The 24,147-nt window shown below is 43.8% G+C and overlaps 1 protein-coding gene across 2 annotated transcripts in view; it reads left to right on the top strand.

The window, feature by feature from the left end:
• Positions 1–1,866: 1,866 nt before the first annotated feature.
• Positions 1,867–24,147, top strand: part of nrxn1a (neurexin 1a) — a 1,388,176-nt gene continuing 1,365,895 nt past the window's right edge. For both annotated transcript variants that reach the window (XM_055639808.1, XM_055639806.1), the window contains exon 1: positions 1,867–2,044. The gene's annotated coding sequence lies outside the window, so the exon portion shown is untranslated. The remainder of the gene's footprint in view (positions 2,045–24,147) is intronic.

The raw sequence follows: 24,147 nt of genomic DNA, 5'->3' as shown, positions 1-24,147 counted from the left end.
AGTCAGGGGATATGGGAAGAAGGCAGGAATGGGGTACTGATTGGGGATGATCAGCCATGATCACATTGGCAGTGCTTGCTCGAAGGGCCGAATGGCCTACTCCTGCACCTATTGTCTATTACACTGAGGGTGGTTGGTTCCTGGAATGCATTGTCAGGGGTGGTGGTAGAAACAGATATGATAGAGATTTTTAAAGCTCTAAAAAAGCTTTAAGAGGCTTTAAGATAGGCACATGGGTATGTAGGTACTGGAGGGATATTTTCCGTGGATTATCACCTTTTCGTGGTGGAGAAACTTGTGTGGACCTGAGATCCTGAGAGCGATGCCATCTGGAGCTATGCTCCAGGCAGGGCCACCCATGGCAGTAAGGTCGAGGGGAAGGTCTCTGACAAAGAGCAATCCAATCAACGGTGGAACAGGCGGAGGATAATGTCTAACCTTAGTGCAGCATCAATAGCTGGGAAGGCGGATGAAGGTTGCAGCAGAAAAGGGTCTCCGGTCGTCTCGGACTCCATGCCACTGGATCCTGACACAGATCTGTCAAGGACCGTGGGGTGGCTGTCTGTGCACCAGTCTCCCCACGTTAAACAAAGTCACGCACAGGCGTCCTACATACAGGAAATAGCACCTTGGAGACACCCATGGTCAGCCATGACCGAAGGGGGCCAAAGAAGGAGGGATATGGATCGTGTCGACAGAAGTGGTTAGTCTATCTTGGCATCATATTCTGCACAGACATTGTGGGACTAAGACAATAGACAATAGGTGCAGGAGAAGGCAATTCTGCCCTTCGAGCCAGCACCGCCATTCAATGTGATCATGGCTGATCATCCCCAATCAGTACCCGTTTCTGTCTTCTCCCCATATCCCCTGACCGTTATTTTTAAGAGCCTCTCTCTCAGAGAACCTGCCTCCACCACCCTCTGAGGCAGAGAATTCCACAGACTCACCACTCTCTGTGAGAAAAAGTGTTTCCATGTCTCCGTTCTAAATGGCTTACCTCTTATTCTTAAACTGTGGCCCCTGGTTCTGGATTTCCCCAACACCCGGAAAATGTTTCCTGCCTCCAGCGTGTCCAAACCCTTATCAATCTTATATGTTCCAATGAGATACCCTCTCATCCTTCTAAGGACCTGGTCCCTGTGCTGCACTGTTTTACGATCTATATTCTAAATAGCTCAATATGAAGAGCATACCTTACGCTTGTGGTGAAGGTGCAGCAGGACTGAGTTCACCGCACCGAAGCGTTATAATTGCATTCCTTGAGTAAGGTGGAAGAAACGGAGAAGCAATTGCAGACGGGGTGCTGTAAATAAATACAAGACAAACGGTGAATGACAGCGCCGTGCTCGCACATTCAACTTCTATTGTTTACATCTTCGGCCAGGTCAAAGTTTATAAATAATTGAAAACTGGAAGGATTTCCAAACCAAGTTACAGGTTTTCGTGGTTTTGGAAAATCGAATCTGAAGCGCTTGTCGATGCATATCCTTGTAATACGGAATGAAATAGCTGGTGATTCTGCCGTCGATATGCGGGGAGGGAGTGTTGGCGAGTGCTTTTGCTTTTCGTTAGAAGACGAAATTTCCAAATGGAAATAAGGGAGTCTCACGCCTTTCGTGAGTCAGGTCTGTCACTTAGGAAGGGGGCGGGAAATAAAATAAAAATAACACTGGTAAACCGACGGAAGATGACACCCACCTTTCGGGGGGGTAATTGCGACTTGTCGTCGTGAGTGAGCACATTTGCCAAGGAAGAGGGATGACAGTTGAGGTATTTTCTACACACACACACACACTTTCTTTCCCCTGTCGGTGTTGCCAGTCGACGGCGCGGCTGTGCGTGAACACGCGGCGCGGCCCCGGGAGCGGGGACTGGAACGGGGACGAGCTGGGCTACTCTGCTCACTCAGTCCCTGCAAGCAAGCCAGCTCTTGGCGCCAGCACCCCGCACCCCTCATCGCCCTGCAGCCCAGCTCCACCACTTCCCTCTGCTGCCACCTCAGTGGCACCCACCCCGGCCAACCATCCCCGTATTAATTCCAGTAAGTCACTGACGGGTTTGCTTTTGGTGGTGGGGAGGGTGTGTGTGTGTGTGTGGAGGGGGGTGACCGTGGTATAAGTAGGAAAGGCAGATAGATGTTCATGCTGTTTCTGTGGTTTAACTTCAAGGGGGGGGGGGGGGGATGCAATTTTAACACAATTATTTTTAATTTAGTGGGGGAAACTGCGTCATCTGCCAGCGGTTCCGGGCGCCAGAAGGTTGTAATTTCAAAGCACTAGTTTGACGTATGGAAATGTATCTGACATTCTCATGACACTGAAGTGGACTGGTGTAAAATAGCAGGGTTTCTTTTAAATGTATCTTGACAGTAAATACAGAAGTATTTGTCCCACAGGCTAGCATTCTTTCTCAGGAATAGTTTACGGCTTCAAGCACCTTGAGGTATGTAGAGACAATCTTTAAGGGTTGGCTTTCTTTACCCCTCTCTCTATCTCTCTCTCTCTCTCGCGTTTGCAGTCATATAGTAATAGCATTTGTTCGTCATGTCCATTAGCGGGGAAGCCCAGATTTAAGGGGTTGGCTTGAGGACAGAAATAAAATCCCGTCAGGTTTTACATCATTAATCCATCGCGTATGAAGATTTAAAGCCTCTCGTCTAATATCGGAGCCTCTTTTGTGCTCTTGGTGCTCGTCGTTGATGGGGGGAAAATATTTGCGCATTTACAACGCAACATACAAAGGAGTGGGGTGAACCAGGTGAGTGGTTAAAATCAACCATCACCGTGGAAGGAAGAGGGTTGCAGATTTAATCCGAGGATCATTCTGTGGATCGGGTGTTATTCGTTTTGCAGACTCCCAAGGCAACACTCCAAAGGCACCAATGCATCAAATAGGGCTTTCTGCAGCTCTTTCTCAACTAATGGAGAAGAGAGAAGAGCTACTTACTGATCTGCGGGAATAAATTCCTTTCCCGATGGCCTTGAATGAGATATTACTTTTTTTTTTGAGGTGGGGGGAGAGAGAGAGAAAGTAAACGGAGTTGTCCTTTGAGTAGGATTTCTGTACTTCGATAGTATTCCAGTGTTAAGGTCGACGTTTTGATGTCGAAAGCACAGAATCAGTTTGCAATTGTATATGTCCACTTGGTGCCGAATTGAATTATTTTGATTGTTTCCTGTGTATGCTGTTCGACCAGACAAGTTACCAGTTTTTATAGGTTGATTTAACATAATTTTGTTTTTTGTTTTATTGCATTTAAATCGTGTATTATGTGACAATAAGCGCCCTTGGGTGAGCAGCGTCTGCTGCCTCCGAAGTCAGAAGGCGAAGTTAGCATGCTAGACGCATATCCGTGGCGTTTTCTCTTTGAAGAGAGTGTCAAACTGTAGCATTCTTTTGTCTCATAATTTCCATGCTGCATTTTGCCGTGGTACATTGTTAATTAGATCTCATGCCATGCTGCACTTCAAGCATTTTTTGCCATCCAAGAAGGGGCCTGATGGCTCATTAGGTGTAGTGTGAGGAAGCTAATAAGACATGTGAAAATCAAAGAGAAAAAAAAAACCGTGCTGAACATAAAGGCAAGCTAATTTCTTCAAACGTGGCAACAAGTATGGTTGTACCAGTCAATGAATGAAGTATTGCTACCAATTCAGCTGTGAGCGTAGTGAGACATGCCAGATGTATGACGAGACGACAATTGTAAAATCCACAAATAAAGCTAATGGAGTGTGTTGAGTCAAATACCATGTGGCCATGGATCCAAAGGTCTCATGTGTATTTTACAACATTGTTTCAGAATATTATGGTGCCCCCCAAATAATCATCTTTAATTTCACATGATTTGATGTATTTGAACCACAGTTCTTGTAATAATTTTCAAATCAGTTTGTATTTTGCCTCCACACAATTTCTTGACATTTAATCTTGATTCTTTTATAATTTTGTGTGTCGTCTAATTCCAATTTAAACCCCTTCCATTCTTTGGTAGTGATCAACTTGGCTCCTACACTACATCAGTCAAATAGCATGTTTTAAATAGTTAGATATCCCCACAGTTTCCGAGCAATGTATAAATCAATTTGACATGTTCATATTGGGGAAGGAAAAATGGAGGGCCCAATGTGGGAGAGGGAAGAGCAATGGGGACCTGTCATGGGGGGGGGGGGGGACCGCTGTGAGGGATGGGGGGTGGGGGGAGGGGACAACAAAGGGTGAATTGGTGCAGGGGCAGAGCGAATTTGTAACTTTGTAAGCGCCCTTTATGGGTGGCTATTTGCATACCTTTCATTCTTTGAAAGGTTTCATTCGTATGCAATTATTCTTTGATTGTAACATAGAAATATAAAAAATAGGTGCAGGAGGAGGCCATTCGGCCCTTCGAGCCAGCACCACCATTCATTGTGATCATGGCTGATTGTCCCCTATCAATAACCCGTGCCTGCCTTCTCCCCATATCCCTTGACACCACTAGTCCCAAGAGCTCTATCTAACTCTCTTAAATCCATCCAATGACTTGGCCTCCACTGCCCTCTGTGGCAGGGAATAACATAAATTCACAACTCTCTGGGTGAAAATGTTTTTTCTCACCTCAGTCTTAAATTACCTCCCTTTTATTCGAAGACTGTGGCCCCTGGTTCTGGACTCGCCCAACATGATTGTATACATTAGTAAGGTATGCAATCAATAGACAATAGGTGCAGGAGTAGGCCATTCGGCCCTTCAAGCCAGAACCGCCATTCAATGTGATCATGGCTGATCATCCCCAATCAGTACCACGTTCCTGCCTTCTCCCCATATCCCCTGACTCTGCTATCATTAAGAGCCATATCTAGCTCTCTTTGGAAAGTATTCAGAGAACCGGCCTCCATCACCCTCCAAAGCAGAGAATTCCACAGATTCACAACTCTCTGTGAGAAACAGAGTTTCCTCGTCTAAATTCTAAATAGCTAACTCCTTATTCTTAAACGGTGGTTCCTGGTTCTGGACTCCCCCAACATCGGGAACATGTTTCCTGCCTCTAGCGTGTCCAAATCCTTAACAATCTTATATGTTTCAATAAGATTCCCTCTCATCCTTCTGAACTCCGGAGCGTACAAGCCCAGCGGCTGCATTCTCTCAACATATAACAGTCCCGCCATCCTGGGAATTAACCTTGTAAATCTACGCTGCACTCCCTCAATAGCAAGAATGCCCTTCCTCAAATTAGGGGACCAAAACTGCACACAATATTCCAGGTGTGGTCTCACTAGGACCCTGGACAACAGCAGAAGGACCTCTTTGCTCCTATACTCCATGTTATAAAGGCTAACATGCCATTTGCTTTCTTCACTGCCTGCTGTACCTGCATGCTTACTTTCATAAACTGATGAACAAGGACCCCCAGATCCCGTTGTACTTCCCTTTTTCCCAACTTGGCACCATTTAGACAGTAATCTGCCTTCCTGTATTTGATACCAAAGTGGATAACCTCACATTTATCCACATTAAACTACATCTGCCATACATCTACCCACTCCCCCAACCCGTTCAAGTCACCCTGCATTCTCATAGCATCCTCCTCACAGTTCACACTGTGACCCAGCTTTGTGTCATCTGCAGATTTGCTAATGTTACTTTGAATCCCTTCATCCGAATCATTGATGTATATTGTAAATAGTTGCGGTCCCAGCACCGAGCCTTGCGGTACCCCACTAGTCACTGCCTGCCATTCTGAAAGGGACCCGTTAATCCCTACTCTTTGTTTCCTGTCTGCCAACCAATTTTCTATCCATGTCAGCACTCTACCCCCAATACCAGGTGCTCTAATTTTGCCCACTCTTCCCCTACATGGGACCTTAACAAAGGCTTTCTGAAAGTCCAGGTACACTACATCCACTGGCTCTCCCTTGTCCATTTTCCTAGTGACATCCTCAAAAAATTCCAGAAGATTAGTCAAGCATGATTTCCCCTTCATAAATCTATGCTGACTCGGACCGATCCTGTTACTGCTATCCAAATGTGCGGCTATTTCATCTTTTATAATTGATAAAGAATTTCACTGTGATTTATCACGTGACAATAAATAATTCAGTTCAATTCGGATTGAACACAAGGGTTTAATCACCCTTAGAAAAGGCGGCAACAATTATAAACACTATATAATGATTATGTAATCAGTATTTTCGCAATGTTGTGTGGGCAATGAAGGTAGATGATGGCAGTTAGGATGATTTTCTTGCTCTACTATGAAGTAATGCATTGGAATCTTTATGTTCACTTGCAAAGATAGATAGAGCCTTATTTCAGCAGCTCATCTGAGAGTTGGCATCTCTCACTGTACAATACCCCCTCAATGTTACATTGGAATGTCAGCTCAGATTTCTCTGCTCAAGTTTCTCAAGTGGGACTTGAAACCTAACCAGCCACGTAACTCGGAGGTGTGAGTGTTGCCAACTGAGTCATTGTTAATTCATCTTCAAAGGTTTAGCAGGACGATGCCATGGAAGGATGTGAAAATGTGGAAGGGAATTTTAAAATCATTGCTCTACTGAAAGCCCGTGCAAGGGTGCTATGTGAACAGCCGTTCTTGAATTAGGATGTCTGATGATTTTGTACCAGAGTCTTAGCTTTAGAGCTGTCAAATCTACATTTAGCAAAGGCAAGGGTAGTGGTCCCAGCCGCAGGCTTGGATGTTGTTATAGAGGTAGAAGTAGGTGGTCTAAAGTGTTGGAATGGTTTTGCAATCCAAAACTGAATTTGTAGTTGAACGTGATACCAAAGGTCTGCAGAGTCCTGCTGTCTTCAGCAGGTGTCAGGGAGAGGGATGGAGTTAGTTGCAGAGAATGAAGATCATGGCCTTTTACTTGGAAATTGCTACTGATCTTATTGCTGAATGTTGGCCAAGATGTATGACAGTTCAGAAGCAGTCAAGGAACAGATGATGGTGGTAGATAAATTGTATTCTTTATTGTTGAAATTGACATGGAATGTTTGAATGATATTGATGAGGGATATTGTAGATCAGAGGAGCCAAAGATAGAATGTTATTCTTCTACTCCTTCTCTCCCTGCCTCCCAACATCCTGACACATCTCCGTACTCCATTCTACCCAACTCAATTTATGCATTCAAGAAATCTGGCTGCTTTACTAGATCATAGTTCAGTCAATTAACATCAAAACAGCTGCAGAAGCTGGAAATCTGAAATTCAAAACATAACTGCAATGTTAACCCTGCTTCTCTTTCCACTGATGCTGCCTGGTCCTGCCTGGTCCTGCCTGGTCTTAAGTGTTTTTTTGACATATCCTATCCTTATTACAGTAAATGCACTTCTACCAAGAAGATAAATAATTGCTTCCATCATCACATGGAAATACTGTAGCGTCCCAATATCTGTACTCAATTCCTTAAACGACGATGGCCAATGTACCAAACACCTTCTTGACCACCCTCTACACCTGTGATGCCACTCTCAGGGAAATGTGTATCTGTACTTCTCGATCCTTCTGCCCTACAACACTCCCCGGACCCTTACTATTCATTGTGGAGGTACTGCCCTGGTTTCTCTTCCCAAAATGCATATACCCCCCCCCCCCCCCCCCCCCCCCCCCCCCCCCCCCCCCCCCCCCATATATCTGCATTAAACCCAATAAGATATTCCTCAGCCCATTTACCCAGCTGATCAAGATCCCTGAGGAATACCACTGGTCACAGATCTATGGTCTTGAAAAAAACTTCCACCGCCACCCATCCTCTGCTTGCTTCCATGAAGCCAATTCTGTATCTAGGCAACTGATTGTCCCTAAAAACCTTCCACAGCAGCCCATCATGCAGAATCTTATCAAAGTGGTGAAGTCCACATATACATGCATGACCTTGCCCATATCAACCTTCTTGGTTACTTCTTAAAATAAACTAAATCGAATTCATAAGACACTATCTTCCACTTACAAAATTATGTTGACTATCACTAACCAGCCAAATGTGCATTGAATGTAGTTGCCAATGGCTGTGAAGGAGAGTCTCCATTCTGGGATAAGATGGCTTGTGTGTAGAATTCATCGTTCTTTCATGACTAGTTACATTCCTGGCAAACTGGGTAACCACAGTACGACAAGTGAAATAGCAAGGATGGAATCAGAATGTTATTGTCTTGTGCTAATAAGATCAATTCCCTGCTCTGTGGAGCTGTCCAATTTACTTGCTATGTCTTTTCATCAATCTTAATCCGTTGAAGGTTGTTGCCTCCTCTTAACCACTTCAAAAACACTGATATTCATGATAATAATCATAATGGGGTTTAGTTTAGTTTAAAGATACAGCATGGAAACAGAGCTTTTGACCCACTGAGTTCGCACCAACCATCGATCACCCGTTTACACTCCAGTTCTATGTTATCCTACTTTTACATCCTACACACTGTGTTATCCTACACACTGAGCAATTTACAGAGGCCAATTAACTCATAAATCCGCACGTCTTTGGCATGTAGGACAAAACCAGAGCATCCAGAGGAAACCCACATGGTCACAGCTAGAACATGCAAACTCCACACTGGCAGCACCTGAGAGCAGGATACAACCAGTGTCTCTGGCACTGTGAGGTAGCAGCTCTACCAGAATTTATTGGTGATATAGCACAGGATCATTTCTAGCATTAGCAGGTGTTTTTCCTGTAGAACGTTTTTGACAATTGCCGTTGCCTCGCTGTCAAAGATGTTTGAAGTTTAATGTTTGTGAGTTTCTTTGATAATTATAGAGACTTATATAGCATTACACTGCTCCTTTAGCCCACTGATTGCATGTCGACCATCAAGCAACCCATTTACACTAATCACAATTATTCTCCTCGCGTTCACCAGATTATGCCATTCACTTGTGCACCCTGTAATTTTGTGTTCAAATAACTTACTAGCCCAATGTCTGGGATGTGGTATGGCAGGGTGGGGGAAATCAGAGCAGGAGGACGAAAAGTGATATTGAACTCTCTTGCCTCATCTAATTAAATGCAGACAATAGGCAATAGGTGCAGGAGTAGGCCATTCAGCCCTTCTAACCAGCACCGCCATTCAATGCGATCATGGCTGATCATCCACAATCAGTACCCCATTCCTGCCTTCTCCCTATATCCCCTGACTCCGCTATCTTTACGAGCCCTATCTAGCTCTCTATTGAGAAAGTATCCCGAGAACCTGCCTCCACCGCCCTCTGAGACAGAGAATTCCACAGCCTCACAACTCTCTGTGTGAAAAGGTGTTTCCTCATCTCTGTTCTCAATGGCTCACCCCTTATTCTTAACCTGTGGCCCCTGGTTCTGGACTCCCCCAACACTGGGAACATGTTTCGTGTCTCTAGCGTTTCCAAACCCTTAATATTCTTATGTTTCAATAAGATAGCCTCTCATCCTTCTAAATTCCAGAGTATACAAGCCCAGCCACTCCATTCTCTCAGCATATGACAATCCAGCCATCCCGGGAATTAACCTTGTGAACCTACGCTGCACTCCCTCAATAGCAAGAATGTCCTTCCTCAAATTTGGAGACAAAAACTGCACACAATATTCCAGGTGTGGTCTCACTAGGGCCCGGTACAACTGCAGAAGGACCTCTTTGCTCCTATACTCAACTCCTCTTGTTATGAAGGCCAACATGCCATTCACTTTCCTCACTGCCTGCTGTACCTGCATGCTTACTTTCATTGACTGATGAACAAGGACCCCCCAGATCCCGTTGTACTTCTCCTTTTCCCAACTTCACACCATTTAGGTAATAATCTGCCTTCCTGTTTTTGCTACCAAAGTGGATAACCTCACATTTATCCATATTAAACTGCATAAATGTAAACCAATTAAATGGTGTCAATTAAAGTCTACCTACTGTTTTCCCAGCAGTCGTGCCTTCAGTGGGAGCAGCTGAATCAAAGATTGGAAAGCTGACAAGTTACCTCAGTAAGCTGACATTTGGCAGGTGTAAGACTGTGAAAAATATTATGCAAGGAGCAATAAATGGAAAGGCATGAGGTAGTGAGAGATTGAAGGACTTTAACACAGGCTAAAAAATAATAATAATTTAAGAAAAAAGAAAAGAAGACAGTCAGCTTGCTGGAAATTAATCAGAGCTCTATGCCCCTGTTTGTGCAAAACATTTCAATTAAAATGGGTAAATTATAAGTATTAATTTTAAAATAATATTGCAACTATATTTTAAAAAAAAAATTGTTTTAGATTGGAATCCAGTATTTCTTGTTCAAACATTTTCAGAATATTGGGATGGTGTGATGGCAGAATTTTTTGCATGATCTACTTTCTTAACTCAAAATCTATATGGATATAATTGAAAATCCTTAAACTATTCAATACTAATTTTTGTTGTTGCATCCATTGTCTCATTAAAGGAACTACCAAACTTTTCTGCTTTTTCATATAATTGTATTTTTTCTCCTAGCTTTTACCTAATTCAAATATTACTGTTGAATTTCACCCAATATTTCAGGCATTTTAAAATTGAAAATCCGCTCAAGGATTTAAAATTAAAATTAAAAATTAAAAATAGAGCCGCATTTAAAAAAAGGTTTAAAAAAGGATTAGATTAAGATTTGATCGAGGATGGACCAAGGGCCACCAATGAGGTAGATAGTAGTTCAGGACTGCTCTCGGGTTGTAGTAAGATGACCAGGCAACTGAATCATCCTACCACAACCAGAGAGCAGTCCTAAAATACTATCTACCCCGTTGGTGACCCTCGGACTATTCTTGAATCGGTCTTGCTGGCTTTACCTTGCACTAACTTTTTCATGTATCTATACACTGTAAATGTAACAATTATGCACTTGGTAATATTATACCAGGTATTCATATTCCCCAGGACTAGATTCTTCCTTACATATGGGGAAACTGTACAACTCCACCCCCTTCTGTCATCATGGGGTAGATTGAGACTGAATCCCCTCCCCACCCCCTCCCAATCTTTGCACATCCACAATCCTTTCCATTCGTCACTTTAATTTCATGTTTCATGTATTTTGTGTTTTTTTAACTGTTGGCAGATCCAGATCAATTTCCCTCCTGGGATAAATAAAGTTATATCATATTGTATCGGGACAGAAATACACTGGTCAAAAAGATTTCTCTTGCACATATGCAGTTATCATCTTGGTCTCTTGCATTATTCTCATCCTAATACGATAACTTAATTCTTCAGTAATAATAAATCCATCAGTCTTGCTTCCATCTTTTGCAATTTTCTGTTATTTGGCTATATACAGTTTACATAATATATTCAATGTCTTCATTTATTGTTCATTAATTTTCCAAATGAATGTTGAGGGAAGAATGTGTTTGGCCTCAATGCAGCCAATCCACACCTACTGATCACTGTAAATCACTGTAACTAGTTTGATATCTATTCACAAAGGATGAGGAGGTGCTTCAGGGACAAAACCAGACATAGCGGGGAAAGATCGCTACTAGCAAGAGTTCAGTGCTAGTTCCAATCATTTGGATGCAATGTTGCAAGTGGAATTACCACACACAAGTATATGGTTCTTCAAGTGCTGTACATTACCAACTACACTACTGGCCTCTGATTCTGCTCAATGCAACTAATCCCCATCTTTGATAATAATCCCTTTAAAACATAACTTGTACTTAACATTCACGTGCTCCAGTACATATTCGCATACTCGTCACACCTGCCTCAAATCAACATCTCACTTTTGTACATCGCATACTGTTCAGTCACGCCAACCACATTATACAATCGAATTATGGAGCAATTGACTAAGCATCTTCTGTTATAAGCTTTGATGGTACACAACCAAATGCAGTAGGCATTATTTGGCAGGAGCCATGAGCAGCTGCATGCCCTAACTCCCATAGAATTACATCACTAATGCACTAACTTTCAATCGAGTCACTGCTTTTAGGATTATAGTTCAATGGAATTAGTCTGATTTTAATTTTCCGATACTTTCTCTTCACTGTTTAATTTTCTCCTTGCTCTGTCCCCTTTTCAGATTTTCCTCCATTTTGATTGCAATTCTTGCACATTCAATCGTAAAGAGGGAGCCAACATTTATTTAATGCGGCAGCTGTATTTTTAATTTTCCATTGAAAATAGTTGCTATTCCAATGTAATCCATGTTTTTGCTACCACTCTCATCCTTTTTGTGTTCATATGATTTATTGTTGCTAATTTACTCTTATTTTCAACCAACAAATTATCTGGTCACTCTTTGCTGGTTCCGATAGATCTCCCAATCCTCAAGCCTACTATTCTTCTTGGCAACATTATAAGCCTCTTCTTTTAATCTCCTCTTCTTTAACCTCCTTAGCTCACCACAGAATATATTTTCTTCTCAACGTTTTATTTCTCAATGAAAAGTACATTTGTTGAGAATTATGCCAGTCCTTGCTAATGCTGAAATATTGACACATGTTATTGATCAAATGTCCTAATATATATTAGCCTGTGTACCCCTCAGACTACCATAATTGGCTTTATTTATTTAAGTTTAATATTTTAATTTCCAGTTTTAGACTTTAGGGACGCAGCATGTAAATAAGCCCTTTGGCCCACTGAGTCCACACCGACCAACAATCACGCCATACACTAACACTGTCCTACAAACAATTTTACAAATACGAATCCAATTAACCTACAAACCAGCACGTCTTTGGAGTGTGGGAGGAAAATGGAGCACCCTGAGAAAATCCACGCGGTCACAGGGCATACATATATACTCCAACGCGACAGACCCGTAGTCAGGATTGAACTGGGCTCTCTGGTGTTGTAAGGCAACAGCTCCTCTGCAGTCCCACTGTGCACCCTTGATTTATGCCCCCCTAGATATGTGCCACAGTTAATTTGTGCACTTCTTGAACTGAGGATACTGCAGGTGGCAGTATGTTGGTGTTAATTGACTGACAAGCCTTTTTAATCTAATCTCCCAACCAATTTTAGTAAAGGTACTACAAGGTTCATTGATCTGTTTGCTTTGGGAGAGATATCAAAACTCTTCCATGTTGCCATATTTTTTTTCTGATACGCCCCCTCAATCATTTCTTCTTTTTTGCTTAATTTAGAGGATAGAATTTGCAGGTGATGGCATAACATGCAGGAATGGCTTGCAGCAAGAGTACAACATTTAATGTCGTGAAGCTACAACCTGTCAGCTAAGCAAAGTCATAGGTAAAGAATGATGGGGCAGGCTATAGGAGAAACTTGATGGATGGAGCAGCCTACCAGACAACCTGCTTAGTGTAAAGATGAATTTGGCATATGTAGTGCATGGATCTTTCCATTCCAGTTTGTATTTAATATCCATATCTGTTTATACAGTATGTGGACCCTGTCAAATGCAGTAGCCTCTATCGCAGCTTCTACTCTAAGACAAACAGCAGACATTCAAGACGTGACTGGAGTCATGGAAGGCCTAATTGCTTCCAGACAATCTAACCCTGCTGCCATTGGGGCGGAGGATGACAGGGCGGAAAGGGGACTGTAGAATGGTTCAATAATCCATCAATTTGTTCTCCAAGAGACCTCTAGCGTTGATGTGGCAGTGACTTCATGAAGCACAAACCTGCTGTTACTTCTCATGTTGATGGCATTTGTCCACCCATCTGCGCTACTCTGCAAATATCATTCCTGTGGCCTGTCAACCAGCCAACACTGACTAGTGCTACTGATAACAAGGTGGCACTAGTGGCTGTCAGTCCTTCTAAGCCCAGGGTTGTTTGAGGTCATTTTCTGAGTCAATGAGCATTTCCCACTGGAAAATCAAATGCCTTTTTTTACTGACACTGCAGGCACAGGGTAGGGGTATTAGGATAAATACCTCTACATGCAAGAAAGTTACTAAGAAAATGAATAAGGACAATGTTAACATATTGATGTTGAATGGCATATATTTGGATTATTTATTTTGAGTGTCAAAGCATTCACCATAATGGTCAATGGCAGAGGGACATTTTGTGTGATACTTTTGTTTTTGAACTGGGAATTGGCACCGAGGTTACAAATATAACACAAACCAGTTATTTATGATGCCTCCAGGCAGTAAGGAGCCATCTAGTTTGACATCTCATTTCCTGTTCATCTTCGTCCTCTTTGCCTCGCTCGTACCCATGTTCCTTTACCTCAGCAACTTGCCATATATCCACTGACAAGCCTGAGCCATCATGATGATAAGTCAGCATTTTTTTAATAGATGTTAAACTCCAGATCTGATGTGTCAAGCCAGGAGAAGCATTGTTTCAACACATCAGTAATCACTTTCCTCACATGGCATCATTTGTATGGATGCCTTGCATGCGAGTTGTACAACAGCATCATGCGCCATATAATTAACAGGGATTTTATTGCATCAGAATCATCCTTTAGTTTGTTGTTAGCAGCTGGAAAGGCACTGGATCCATAATAATTCCATGCCATGGGCAGCAGAGATCCATTGTCAGTACCTGGCCTACTGGAGATTACAGATGTAGTTGGCGCAGGTGGGAGATTTCAGAGAAAGCATCCCCTTTGGAGATTGATGTCTCATTGAAGTCTCACATGTTATGCCCGTACTCAGTGAGGTGCAACATCTGAGACAAGATGCTGTCTGAACACTATGGATGGATATGACTCTCCCCTTGGGAACAGTTCTCTTCCTACTATTCTAATAGAATGTTTTAGTTCTCTGGACATTGTTCCACACATACTGTATTCTGAAGGGGATAGCAATAGTTTTATTTTTTTACTGTGTCTGGGAGCAATTAACTATTTCAGAACCTTTGGCCGAATAATCTTTCTATATCTGTAATGTGAAATAACTTAGAAACCTGCTTCCTGTTGTCGATTACATGCTTGACCTTGCTGTTTAAGAAAGAGCATTGCCCATTGTGTTAATAGACACAAAAAATTGGAGTAACTCAGTGGGTCAGATAGCATCTCTGGAAGAGGTGGCGTTTCTGAAAAGGAACAGGTGACTTTTCGGGTCGAAACCCTTCAGACTGTGTGTTAAGGCAGACTGTTGTATTCTTCAGACTATTGTGTTAAGATCGAAACTAGCAGTGCTGATGTCAATTTGCACTCTATGCTCATTAAATGTATCATCTACCTGTCTGGGTGTTCTTCAGGGAGTTTGCAAGTTTGCCTCAATGATGTTTGCCCTACATATTCTGTGTGATGTTAATGTAATTTGGGAGTACTTGTGTCTGTTTTTATCCTATCCACTGTATAATCCTTATCCGGTGCTATGATCATTTAAAAAAATCCAATACTGGTATTTAGTTAGTGTTTCTCTGTAAACTTTGACAATTATAAGTTTCAAATACTGTCTCTTTTCATGTCTGTTGGAAAGCAGTTTGGGTACCACACATCAAGAGGAACACTATGTTGCCTTTCCTTTCTGATTCTGCCTGATGTCCAACCATTTTCTGTATGAACTTTCAGTCGATGCAGATGTCATAAATCCTGCACCTTAGTCCTCTTGTGTGCTCTACAGTCACTTTGGACACACTTTTGGTCCAAAAATCCTATGTTCATATATCTCTCTTGCATTTAATTTTGAAGAAGCATCAAGGGCCTTGTTTTCATTACTGGAGTACAAGAATCGTTTCATCTTTTTTACTGTGCTGCATGATCCGCGATGAAATTTTGAATAAAACGTGTTGGTATTAGTTATCAATTCTAGTGAAATTTCGCCAATGGTGAAATGGAACTGGTCCTCATGGTGCTTATGGCATGGTCCTCATTAAAGCTGCTGACATTTTCACCAGTATCATGTGTGCGCTTAATATGTCACTCATGGTGTAACGCAAGTTTCAATACATTCAAACATATTGAAGTTCAAAGCTCCACACAATGACCGTGGATCTCTGTGGAACTTGGCACATCCTTGCCATGTTCTCTTTTTTGCTGTTTAAATGGAGTATTTGCCACCATCCTGATGGGCAGCCTCGGAATGGGTTGTAAACTGTGCAAACACTTACCAAAATTCAAAGAGTACGCTACAAATTACAGGGATTGTTTCATTTCAGTTGCTGAACCTCATTAAATGGGTGCCGAAGCAGTGATATTGCTGTCATCATTCCATTACTGGGAGCTTCAGAATTGGAGGAGCAGGTTACTGAAGAGAGAGCATAGTTTAGTTCAGAGATATAGTGAGAAAACAGGCCCTTCAACCCACTGAGTCCGCACCAGCCAGCGATCCCCGCACACTAACACTATCCTTCGCACACTTGGGACAATTTACAATTTTACCAAGCCAATTAGCCTACGAACCTGTACGTCTTTGGAGCGTGGGAGGAAACTGGAGAACCCAGAGAACACCCACACTGGTCACAGGGAGAACAAAAAAACTCCTTACAGGCAGTACCCGTAGTCAGGATCGAACCCAAGTCTCTGGCGCTGTAAGGCAGCAGCTCTACCGCTGTACCACCATGCTACTCCCAAGAGCTCGGTGAACAAAGGAAAACACATGCCCCTCAGCAAAGATTCAAGATTCAAGAGATTCAAGATTCAAGAGAGTTTATTGTCATGTGTCCCTGATAGGACAATGAAATTCCTGCTTTGCTTCAGCACAACAGAACATAGTAGGCATGACTACAGAACAGATCAGTATGTCCATATACCATTATATAAATATATACACGCATGAATAAATAAACTGATCAAGTGTAAATAACAGATAATGGGCTATTAATGTTCAGAGTTTTGTTCGAGCCAAGCTTAATAGCCTGATGGCTGTGGGGAAGTAGCTATTCCTGAACCTGGTCGTTACAGTCTTCAGGCTCCTGTACCTTCTACCCGAAGGTAGCAGGGAGATGAGTGTGTGGCCAGGATGGTGTGGGTCCTTGATGATACTGCCAGTCTTTTTGAGGCAGCGCCTGCGATCCCCTCGATGGAAGGGAGGTCAGAGCCGATGATGAACTGGGCAGTGTTTACTACTTTTTGTAGTCTTTTCCATTCCTGGACGCTCATTGCCGAACAAAGCCATGATGCAACCGGTCAGCATGCTCTCTACTGTGCACCTGTAGAAGTTAGAGAGAGTCCTCCTTGACAAACCGACTCTCCGTAATCTTCTCATGAAGTAGATGCACTGATGTGCTTTCTTAATAATTGGAGGGAATGAATGTATTAAATGCCGAGCTGTAATCAATGAATAACAGCCTGACATATGAGTTTTTGTTGTCCAAGTAGACCAGTGCGGAGTGGAGGGCCAGCGAGATCGCATCCACCATCGGTCTGTTGTGGCGGTACGCGAACTGTAATGAGTCCAGGTTATTGTCGAGGTTAGGAGTTGATTTGTGCCATGATCAACCTCTCAAAGCACTTCATCACCACAGGCGTTAGTACCACTGGTCGATAGTCATTGAGGCACGTCACCTTACTCTTTTTGGGCACCGGTATAATTGATGCCCTTTTAAAGCAGGTGAGAACCTCAGACCTCAGAAGTGAGAGGTTGAAAATGTCCGTAAAAACTCCAGCCAGTTGGTCTGCACAGGTTTTTAGAACACGACCAGGTATACCATCATGTCCAGGCGCTTTTCGAGGGTTCACCACTCTGAAGGATTTCCTGACGTCGGCCTCTGTGACTGAGACTGAAATACCATCACAGCGGATGGGGGATCGGGAAGGCACATCAGTATTCTCCCTAACAAAGCATGCGTAAAACGCATTGAGCTCGTCAGGGAGTGATGTTTCACTGACATTCGAGCTGCCTCCTGATTTCGCCTTGTAGGAGGTGATTGCATTCAGGCCCCGCCACAGCTGCCGAACATATGTCTCATTCTCCTGTTTGGAGCAGATGTCCCTTTTGGCCTTTTTGATGGCCTTACCAAGGTCGTATCTGGTCTTCTTGTAGGCCACTGTATCATCAGACATGAATGCCCGGTGTCTGGTCTTCAGAAGAGTGCAGATCTCAAAGTTCATCCAAGGTTTCTGATTGGGAAACACTCGGAAGGTTTTTGTAGGGATGCAGTCCTCTACACATTTCTTTATGAAGTCTGTAACGACTGTGGCAACGTATTAATTCAAGTCTGTTGCCGAGTCCTTGAACATTGCCCAGTTTACAGACTCCAAACAGTCCTGGAGTTGTTCCTCTGGTGTTTGTTGACCACGGCGTGCAGCTCCTCCAGTGCCAGACGGACGTCAGCCTGGGGTGGGATGTAGACCGCGGTCAGGATGATGGAGGTGAATTCCCTTGGGAGGTAGAAGGGACGGCACTTCACCGCCAGATGTTCGAGGTGTGGAGAGCAGGAGTTGGACAGGACTGCCACATCTGAACACCACACAGAGTTGACCATGAGGCAGACGCCCCCTCCTCTCCCTTTCCCAGATGTCAGTGTACGGTCCATACGGTGGATGGAGAACCCTTCAGGCTGGACCGCTGAGTCTGGGGAGCTGGGGGTGAGCCATGTCTATGTGAAACAGAACACAGAGCATTCCTTCAGCTCCCTTTGATAAAGCGGCCTTTCCCTTAAGTCCTCCACTTTATTTTCAAGGGACTGTACATTGGCCAGTAGGATAGTAGGGAGAGGGGGCCGAAGTCGACTGCGCTTCAGTCTCACCTGAAGTCCTGCCCGTCGGCCAGGTTTCCGGACACAATGGAGGCCTCACCTTTGTTTCCAGGTACTGTGTTTACTGTACCTGCTGTTTCTGCAAACCTGCGCTGGAACGGGGATTCCCTCACAGACGGCAGCTCCAGCTCCGTAACGAACGGGGGTTCCCTCAAAGTCGGCAGCTCCAGCTCCGTTGTTCCTGGAAGATCCAGCCCGTCGGCTCTGGGGGTCATCCCGGGGTTTCCAGGTACCGTACCTGCATTCCTCCGTCGGGTCGGGAGTTTTACAGCCAGCGTGGGAATGTTTAAAGTCCGGGGCTCCCGCAGCTGTGGGAGATGGCAAAATCGCAAGAGCCTTGAGGTGCTCAAGCAGCTTGTTCGAAATGGCACCGATTTCTGCCGTTTTCCTGATCCAGATAAGTTGTTGGAAGTTGTATTTAAACCTTTTATGTTCTGGTGCTCTGCAAAAGTCGCCGCCATCTTGCCATCACAGATATTAATCCAAGAGAGTGTTCTGAGATGCCACATTCTTCTACACCTATCTCATAAGCAATGGTGAGTCCCTTCAGACTCAAGTCCTAGGGTAATTGTTGCAGAGATTAGACCAGCCTTCCTGAGGGTGAATCAACAGAAAGCCCCTGCACGACGGAGTTCCTGGCCATGTCCTTAGTAGCTGCGTGGACCTGTCAGTGGGAATATTCAAGGACATCTTTAAGTTCTCCCACCTCCAATCTGAGGCACCCACCTGCTCTCCAAGAATGGACCACCTCCTACCATCCGGGAGGTGCTACAGGAAGAAAAACAAGACCTCATGTCGAAACAACTACCATCCAGTGGGCTGTCACTCCACCATCATGACCTCGGTGACTGCCAATTTGACCCCCCCCCCCCCCCAGTTATGGACACTTGTTAAATTCATTCAAATCTACCCAGTCGCCTTGATCCACTGTAAAGCATTTCACTCTCCCGCCACAACATGACCATTAAAATTGAATCTGGCCCTAATCTGAATCAATCTGAACACCTGGATAAGAGAGACACCTACGTCAGGCTCCTATTCAGAGACTACAGCTCTGCCTTTAATACTGGGGTACCATCCAAGCTTATCACCAAACTCGCAGGAGGGTTCCAGCCTCAAGGGTTCTCCATCCACCGTATGGACCATACACTGACATCTGGGAAAGGGAGAGGAGGGAGCGTCTGCCTCATGGCACTCATCTCTGCAACTGGATCCTCGACTTCCTGACCAACAGACCCCAATCCGTGAAGATAGGGGATGAATCATCCTCTACAATAACTCTGAGCACTAGTGCTCCACAAGAATGCGTTCTCAGCCCCTTCTTTACTCCTTGTACACCCATGACTGTGCAGCCTTGTACAAATCTAATTCAATTTACAAATTTGCAGTCGACACCACCATTATGGGCCGAGTATCAAATAATGATGAGACAGAGTTCAGGAAGGAGATTGAGAACCTTGTGACTTGGTGTTGAGACAACAACCTTTCTCTCAATGCCAGCAAGGCAAAGGAGATAGTGATCGACTTCGGGAAGCAAAGTAGTACACCTATCCCGGTTTGCATTGACGGCGCTGAAGTAGAGACGGGTGAAAACACCTAATTCCGAGCAGTAAATATCATAACTCTCCTGGACTATTCATATTGAAGCAATGGCCAAGAAACACATTAAATCCAATCTATCCAGTGGCCTTAACCCACTGAAGTTCACCTCCCGCCACAACAGGTCCATGGACGATGCCATCTCCATGGCAACGTGGCTTCTACTTCCATCGAAGTTTGGCATGTCCCCAACCACTCTCATCAACATCTACAGTTGAACTGTAGAAAACATTGTATCAGGATGCATCACAGCATGGTTGGGAACGGCTTCATTCAAGATCATAAGAAATTGCAGAGAATTGTGGACGCAGCCTACACCATCACACAAACCAACCTCCCTTCCATTGACTCCATTTATACCTCAAACTCCCTAGGCAAGGCCAGCAACAAATTCAAGGACAAGTCACACCCTGGCCACTCCCTCTTCTACCCTCTCCCATCAGACAAAAGGTATCGTAGTGTGAAAAACACACACTTCCAGATTCTGGAACAGTTTCTTCCCAGCTGTTATCAGGCAACTGAACCATCCTACCACAACTTGAGAGCAGTCCTGAACTACTATCTACCTAATTGGAGACCCTCGGGCTATCTTTGATCGGACTTTACTGGCTTTATCTTGCACTAAATGTTATTTACGTTATTCCACATATCATGTATCTGTACGCTATGGATGGCTCGATTGTATTGTCTTTCTGCTGAATAGTTAGCACGCAACAAAAGTTTTTCACTGTACCTCTGTACATGTGACAGTAAACTAAACTCAGACTCAATGCTTTTCATGTAAAATGTTGCAGTCTGGTCTGCTCATCTCAGAGTTCAGAGTGACAGTGACTCTTGGCATCATGGTCACTGGATCATTCTGGACAGCTGTGGCATATCTCTCAATTTGCAGTTCACTACAGCATCAGAGATAACCAGTGTTGTCTTCTTCTGAATCTTTAATCATTTTTGATTCCAGTGAGTGGAAAGTGTCATATTAGCCACTGGGATTTGCTACAAATGCAGGCAGTAGGAACTTCAATAAGCCAGACCTTTAAATGGATTGAATTTATTTCTAGTCGAGCTTCTTGATGGTGAATGTTTTATGGCAGCTTCCGTGACTCCTTGATCCTGAGGGAGACTTCATTGGTTAATACTGCCTTGCCTTGACAGATGGATCATGGCCAACCTCTACACCTGCATTCCAACCACTCCAGAGGAACGCAAATATAACTATAGGTACCAAAGTATAAGGATATTAATATAAAACTACCTCCTCACTTTGAGATTCTCTGTGTTGCCACAGTGTGAGAGGTCTTGGTGGGACATAACAGAAGTGATTGGATGATTTGGCAGCTGTTCCTCTTTTCGAGTCCATCTTGTTACAAATGTTGGCCTTGCTGTCATCGTCTGTCCTGAAAAGTACGCAAGCTTCCGACGACAATCAGTGGAAGCCATCACTTGTTGCAATAGGTGATGGTGGTAGCAGAATTAGCTCGGGATACTTCCAGTTTCCAGCCCCACGACATGGACGCTTCTGCTATGGGCCTTGGCAGCTGTTGGATGGTTGGAAGGGCAACATTGCGCACAATGACAACCGTCGCTCTAAATCATCTCGATCATTTCCCCTTTTCTCTCCGTTCTTTCCATTATTTATGGCAGCTCTTGAATCTACTCTGAGGAAGGAATTGGAAACAGGGAGTGTTGAGAGGGTGTGGGGGTGGATTCTATCCTCATAACAGACTATGACATATTTGGTAGCCGTTCACCTGTAAAGTCCATGTGTGAGGAGGCTGCATGCGTGGTCGTGAAGATAAACACTAGACTAATTCATAGGGAATTTAGCAACCACAACACCTGGCAGATTGTTTGGTTTTTCCTGTTTGTGCCTCTTCTCCTTTTTAGTGCTAGCTGCACCTTCTATTTCTCAGTCTAAATGGAGTAATATTTTCATCATCCTACCTTTTTGGAAGCTTGCGCTCTGTGTGGGAGATGGAGTGGGTAGAATGTAAATGATAGGAAGAGGATGGCTGGAGTGTTTGGATAGAGTCATCATTTTATGTGTTTGTTTGGCTCGATTAATTTATTTGAATGAGTGAGCAATTCATTTAGTGGCATGCAGCTCACCTGGACATGTTTTGAAGTTATAAAAATTGTTGTAACATTGATTCCTTGTGTCGGGATTCTCATTCCTGGAAGAGATAGTCTCTTGCCAGGCTTTTTTCTTCACCCTCATGAAACACATTCTCCTGGGATGTATCTTGCACCTGGATGGCTTTATCTCTCTCTGTGAATCTGGGAGCTCTCTTCACTAAGACAGTTGGCACTGACCTTAATGTGGGATATGCTTTCACAGTTTTGAAATGGCTGCATTGCAAAGTATTGGTAGCTGTATGACGTTTGCCTGGTCACATTGGGAATTAGAGCAGTCTGAGGAAGGGTCCCGGCCCAAAACATCACCCATCCTTTTCTTTCAAATATGCTGCTTGACCTGCTGAGTTATTCCAGCACTTGGTGTTTATCTCAAGTCAAGAGAGTTTTATTGTCATTTGTCCCAGATAGGACAATGAAATTCTTACTTGTTGCTGCACAACAGAATATGTAAACATAATACAAAACGGAAGATAAAAGTTCAGTGTGTCTGTGCACCATATATACACAATAAATAAACAGATATAGTGCAATAATAAATAATAGACTGTTATTGTTCAGAGCTTATTTAATGTTGCGTTTAATAGCATGATGGCTGTGGGGAAAGAGCTGTTCCTGAACCTGGATGTTACAGATTTCAGGCTCCTGTACCTTTTTCCTGATGGCAATGGTGAGATGAGTGTGTGACCAGGATGCTATGGGTCTTTGATGATGTTAGCATCCTTTTTTAGGCAGTGACTGCGATAGACCCCTTCAATGGTGGGGAGGTTAGAGCCGGTGATGGACTGGGCAGTGTTTACAACTTTCTGTAGTCTTTTCCGCTCCTGGACGTTCAAGTTGTCGAACCAGGCCACGATGCAACCAGTCAGTATGCTCTCTACTGTGCACCTGTAGAAGTTACAGAGAGTCCTCCTTGACATACCGACTTTCCATAATCTTCTCAGGAAGTAGAGGTGCTGATGTGCCTTCTTTATACTTGCATCAGTGTGCTGGGACCAGGAAAGATCTTCGGAAATATGCATGCCCAGGAATTTGACGTTTTTGACCCTTTCCACCATTGATATAAATGGGATTGTTGTTCCCTATCTTACCCCTTCCAAAGTTCCTTGGTTTTGCTGGTGTTGAGAGCGTGGTTATTGTGCTGGCACCATTTGGTCAATTGGTCGATCTCACTTCTATACTCTGACTCATCACCATCAGTGATACGTCCCACAACAATGGTGTCGACGGCAAACTTGATGATGGAGTTTGCACTATGTCCAGCTACACAGTTATGAGTATAGAGTGAGTACAGCAGGGGGCTGAGCACGCAACCTTGAAGTGCTCCCATGCTGATTGTTATCGAGGATAACATATTTCCACCAACACGGACATACTGTGGTCTGTGGACGAGGAAGTCGATAATCCAATTGCAGAGGGATGCACATAGACCCAGATCCGCGAGCTTGGTAACCAGCTTGGGGGATGGTAGTATAAAACGGCGAGCTGTAGTCTATGAACAACAGCCTGACGTACGAGTTTTTGTTGTCCAAGTGATCCAGAGCGGAGTGGAGAGCCAGTGAGATCGCATCCACCGTTGACCTGTTGTGGCGGTAAGCGAACTGCAGTGGGTTGAGGTTCTTGTCGAGGTAGGAGTTGATATGCTTCATAATCAACCTCTTAAAGCACTTCATCACCACAGATGTTAGTATACTATCTTCAGTATAAACCAGCATCTGCAGTTCCTTTCTGCACAGATAAGTTCCTTCTTGGATTCTGCTTGGTTGTAAAATACTTAACATGCTTACATATTTGCTGATTATAATTTCAGTTTTCTTTCAAAGGCATCCACTTTTGTGATAAAATTACACTCAATTGTGGTTTTGTGCACTGA

Source organism: Leucoraja erinacea, chromosome 8, assembly GCF_028641065.1.
Source record: "Leucoraja erinacea ecotype New England chromosome 8, Leri_hhj_1, whole genome shotgun sequence".
Classification (NCBI taxonomy): Eukaryota; Metazoa; Chordata; class Chondrichthyes; order Rajiformes; family Rajidae; genus Leucoraja; species Leucoraja erinaceus.
The sequence above is the reverse complement of the archived record's forward strand: the minus strand, read 5'-3'. Positions and strand labels throughout refer to the sequence as shown.